We start from the raw sequence: 6,319 nt of genomic DNA on the forward strand, positions 1-6,319 counted from the left end.
AAACAAATAACATGGGTTTATAAGTAATAATCAAAATTTTTTGTATTGTTTTAGTAAGTCAGTTTTCAAACGTATTATTATTGTAATAAGACTACTTTTTAGTAATATTCTAGGTAATTTCCCTTAAAACTATATACAGAAATTTTAGTTTCAAAAATAATTAGTGATATTATATCTTATCATACGATTTCATCTCCATTCAAATTTGTATTTATATTTGGCAAACAAAGCAAACTTTCATTTAAACAAACAAAATAGCAAATCTTACAAAAGGATTTCCAAGCAAAGATTGATAATCAACATAAACATCAAAGGAAAGATATGTAGAACGACAATCATGTCCAAGAGGAGTTGGAGGTGTGATCAAAGAAGTATCAAACCACAAGCTAGCTCAAGATGAGTCGACCTCAAATTCGCAGTTGCAGCGGAAATGTGGTAAATAGTCCTTATCAAGCTGACATTGGCAGAGACGAGGAACAAGGTTACAGGGGCTGTTTGAAAACTCAGATATGGCGTTGAAAGGCTGGAAACTCATATTATATTTTTTTTATAGATTTTTTCACACTGAATACAAAGATCACATCCATTCGCCTAGGTCTATTTTTTTATATAGGTTCTAATACCAATTGTTGGGTTCAAGTGATCTAACTCTCGTAGATTTTTGATTAGACTCTTTCCCAAAATGCATTATACTATAACAAAGGTTGGAGTTAACTTATATATTTCAATGTACTACGTTGGTTTGTATCCTAACAGTTATTACTCTTTAGTTCTCAACATGGTTTACGTAAACAGTTATTTCGTGCAAATGATTGTGGCGATGACTAAGACTCTCTATATAGTTTCTTTGTGTACTAACGATGGAAAAAAATCAATCTAACTAGAATAAAATCATTGACATAATAAATCCAATAGACTAGTCTAACCAAGAAAAAAATGACGGAAAGGTGCTCAAGTTGCCACATCTCTTTGAAATGATACGTACGTGTTTTGAACTCTCTTTCCAATTGTTGGCAAGTGCAATAATTTCATTTCAGAAACAAACCAAATCAACCGACACAAATCTTTCTTCTATATCCAATAGTTTGAGGTATTCTAGTTTATACAAGAGACACTACGATCGAGTAATTAATAAACAGAAATAATTTATTAGAACAAGTAGAAAAAACATGCAAACTCCGGTTCTTTAAAAGATGAACACTCATTCTCAAAATCACTAGCCACCATCTAGTTTGTACGTGTATGTATATGTAGATAATGCAAATTGAAATCGATTATTTTCTTTGTAAATTCCACAGGAAACCTCTATACATATTTATATTTTTATGAATAACTAAAATGTTTTAGACCAAATTCCATACATTTTTCGGCCTAAAATCAAAGCAGATTATATATATAGTTTCGTCGAAGAACCATTCGTATCAATTTAAGTTTCGTTAAAAAATTTACTAGTTGAACTATTGACTGGAGGTAGGAAGCTCTATATTATGAAAATATATGGTAAAAATTAGACGTACGTGCAAAATGATGTATGTGTGTCATGTCGTTTTCTAAGGATCTGGAATTGGATACACACTTAGCTTCAAGTCGCATTCTAATGCAACTTTATTTGCACACCAAGACAAACTCCGTCGCTCTCGATTTGTCATTAGTTTTAAATTCGATAAAACTAGGGCAATAATAGTATATCTATTTTCTAAAGTAAGTAAAGGACTTATATACAATACCAGTTTGCCAAAATATATATATATATAGAATACAAATGCACTGATTAGACGTATCGTTTATCATAACATACATTGATGTTCACCCGAACTGTGTACGGACCCGCTCATAACACCTACTTGGCTTGATCACATCTATTTTTTTTTAGATTTTTAAATTTGGTTTTGATATAGTAGTCATAAAGTATTAGAAAAATAAGAAAAATCATAAAGATAAATAGAGAATATATATAGTAAAACGCGAAAATAGAATAGAACTTTCATTTAAACGCATTTGCCGAATATGTTAACATAATTCAATAATATTTTGAGCCATAAGCTTTACATACAATTCAATATGAGATGTCTTTTTGTCAATAAAATATGCACTCTTGTTTGTTCCTAACTTCCTATGTACATTGATCTCTTTTTGTGACACAAAATTAACACCTAGAGTTACTAGTTACTACTTTGACCAAAAAAAACAAAAAAAGAGTTACTAGTTACTACTAAATCAGATTTATGTTTTCCTATCCATATAGCACACATGTCGATGTACCACAATCAATAATTTTTTATTATTGCAAGAGATTAGTGTGTCCCCAATTCCACATTATACCTTAACCTAGAAATTAAAAGGAAAAACAAAAAGGAAAAAAAAATTATAATATTGACAAAAAAAAAAGAACGAAAGGAGATCTCTGCCAAACTACTAGAAAAATCCAAATCCAAAATCAATATGAACGTCAAATTGATGTGATTAATACCAAATTACGTATTGATCTCAATCAAAAACAAAAGAACAAACTACAAAACTTTCCATTCATTATGACTTTTATTTAGCATTTTGGAAGCTATATTAAAGAGAAAATAACAAGATTCAATAATCTATATATCTGGTGTAAACAAGTATATACAAAAATTCTTATTTGTTAAATTTGTTGTCAGACTGAACATGTAAAAATTTTAAAAGTCGATTCTTTTGATTTTTTTTTTTGTTTGTTTTTTAAATGAAGAAGTAAAACCTTATGTAAACATAAAGTGGAATAAAAGTCATTTGACTTAATTTGTTGTTTCTGTTTTAATGTTCCTATTGTGGAATTTCACTGGCTCCGCCGATTCATTAGACAAATAAGATGGTGGTATATACTTTATCCTCTCCAGCAAATTCATCCATTAATCTTCCCAATTCAGGTGAAATAAATTACGATTTAGAAGTAACGTCATTTTTCAGCTATCGTAAAGAAAAATATCAAACCAATTCCACTATAACAAAGTTTCCACCTAATAACCATCCATGTTTTCCGCCTTATTGTAAACAAAAAAATATAAAATGAAAGTTATAGTAGTTAAACTCATGAATTACACTGAAATTAAGTTGATACTTGATTGGTAGTACGTTAGAGTAAAAAAGTGGAAATACACAAGTTGAAGAGAGAAAAAATAGAAAATGTGAAAGTGGCCCAAATATTTTCACTTCAGATAGAAGCATGTTAACACTAGGCCATATATTTTGATATTATCTAAAGTTCATAATTGTATGAAAAAAAAATTTCATTAAAAAAACAAAAAATAATAATTTATATCTATATTAATTATTAATATATTTTCTAATGTCTTTATTAATGATATTCTGCATCGGTTTTTTTTACCATTCAAAATTTTAATTGTGAATTGCAATATTATTTTTACCAATCAAGTTTTAATTTTACATAAATTTTGGTATTTAAAATTCAGAAATTAAAACTTTATTATTAATGAAAATAAAAATAAAATAAAATATGAAATACGTACTGCAAATTATTTTTTACCAATCAAATATTATTTTGTACCGCTTATTTTAGAACAACCGTACTTGTTCCACAAATACATTTATACCGCAGTTGAATGGTACCACAGTTAAAACGTACCATATTTTTAAATTATTTGTCCTGTATTACTAAATCCCTATTAGTATTAGTATTACTTTGACATCCCTCTATCAGTTCATATATACCAGCCGCACCTTTTGGTAAAAAGAAGAAAGATTCCCAATATTTCTTAAACGTCATGCATGGTTTGATGACGTATACACAGTATTTTTATGCAATTATGTGTACACATTTTGATGATTCAAGGCGGACCAAAATTCAAACTTGCTGTTAGAACAGAGGCAGGAATGTTGTAAACCCAATGTGCTACCTCCTTGCTATATATATATATACCAATATTCACGTGACAAAGCTCATATTCAAAATAAAAAAATGACTGGATCAGAACAAAAAAATGGCCGGAAATTTTATAAATATCAACTGGACGTAAATCTATATAAGTAGTTGAGATAATCTCGATTAAATCAATTTTTCTTTTAATATTTTCTTATATCGATACTTCATCGATATTGTGCACGACGACGATAACTCACTGTGCTAGTGTTAATTAATATAATATAGGTGTAACCAGTTAATTAAAAGTGATTGGTTATATATCACACATCACATTTCCATATATAGGTTTAATTTCTCAAAACTTCTTTTTTTATTCACATGCAGGAATGACAGTGGCGTGTGTGTCTCTTAGAGAGTTAATGTAAAAACTCTATATGAAAATATATATATATTTTGTAAGAACATACACGTGAACTTCTTGTAAGTTCTTTTAAGGAATAAATTGAACAAAAAGGTTTTAAAGATGATTTTAGGTATTTTTTTTCTTTCTTATAAAGCTTTTGGCTTAAATGTACTTTTTGTTTGGGTGGTGGTGCCCATGTGCCCATCCTCGTCTCTTTCCCAAGTACTCTTCCTCCATTTCTTCCTTTCCTTTTCTTCTCATTTTATTAAAATTTTTTTTTATTACGAATGGATAATTTAATTAATTTATTTTGATTTTATTTTAATAAACGTTACTTTTACCGTACTACACTGTAGTATCATAAACATACCCTTTAGACTTTTAATCTAATCGATTATTGGATACCAAAATCTTTAAAGTGTAGAGATAAAGTTTTTAATACAGAATTTGAGAGTATATTTATTTGAATATACAAAATATTACAGTTTGATTCTAAACTTCTGATGCAAATACAGATATTGGAGTCGGTGCATAAGATATATATAACTTATAAAATCTGACCAATAATTCAAATGTCAAGTTAAATAACAATTATCGATTTTAAATTTGAGTTTTACCAAGAAATCAGGTTAGGAAAAAATAAAATTACTTTGATATAACCAAGACTCCCTAATATACTTTAACATGATTTGTCATTCTCTTTAAATAAAATTCATTAAAAAAAATTTGATTAGCATCTAAGAGAATATTTTTTTGGCTAATATTTAAATAAATGAGTACGGATAGAAAATTTTACCACAAATATTTGTTTATAAAAAGAATGATCATCTTCGTTGATTAATTTTATAATATGAATTAGTACTACATATCCGTGCAAAAACATTGTAGTATATATAGATTTGATTGTATATATATATATATAATTGATACCGTGAAAAACCATTGTAATATATATAGTTTTAAATGTATATATAATTTATACCATATTAATTGTTTATCATTTAAAGTTACCGTGGTATACAAACCGAAGGTACATAATACCTACATCTTTTTATCATCCCAATTATATCGAAATCATTAATGTGTTTATTTATAACAAAACCCATAAAGATGCAACCATAAAGTTAACAACTTTAATTTGACCTGAAAAGAAGAATCTTCCCTCACCCACTACCAAACAAGCATTTATGTTTGAGATCTTGAAGAATGAGTTGGTGGTTTAAATTCTACTCTGTCTACATCCCTTTTCCTTAATCATAAAAAAAACTGTCGTAATTTTAATTATTACCTTTTATATATTCATTTAAAAGTTCTAAAACCGCTGCAGTTTCGTAAATGACCTCTTTTGAATCTTATAACGTATTTGAAAACATAATTAGATAACAAAACTATATCTTAAACCAACTCATATAGTTCGCCCTAGCCGCTTCTTTCTCTGACACAACTCCCGAGACTCTTCCTCCTCCCGACGACGTCGACTCAAATCGGCGTCGCTGGGCTACTTCCCGTTCACTGCAGTTCTCTCCTTTGCTATTAAAATTTCTTTTAGACCGTTTTTGAATCCATCGGAGGTTCTTCGGTTTGCCACGCTACTCCGGCCATGCTCCAGCTTCAACTTCTATCTCCCCGCTTTGCTCAACCAGTGGTTCACCTCAACGAGGTCATTCTCTCGAGACTCCAGCCTTTCGATGAAAAATCTGAGATTTTGGGGCTCCATGTGTGTTCTACTCTCCGCCTCTCTCACTGGCTCCCCTTGAAGTCATTTACATCGTCTCCTTCCTACTTAGGTCCTTACCCCATCACCAAGTGTTCTACTTGGTTGATGCTATAAGGGAGCTCTGTTTTTACACTGGAACTGTGCAAGATCTGGTCGGTAAAAGCTTCAACCATGGTGACCCTGTATCCCCCTCCTGCATCTTTGGTCTCTTTAGTTTGTGTATTGGCTATGCTCTGCCCTGATCTGTCGCTTTATCCAACGAAGATTTGCCTCACAAACCAGACCACTCGGTTTTCTTTCGATCCTGGTATTGGACTGAGTTTAGACGACTTATGTCATCAATGCAGCT

This window comes from Camelina sativa, chromosome 4, assembly GCF_030686135.1.
Source record: "Camelina sativa cultivar CO46 ecotype springtype chromosome 4, ASM3068613v1".
NCBI lineage: Eukaryota > Viridiplantae > Streptophyta > Magnoliopsida > Brassicales > Brassicaceae > Camelina > Camelina sativa.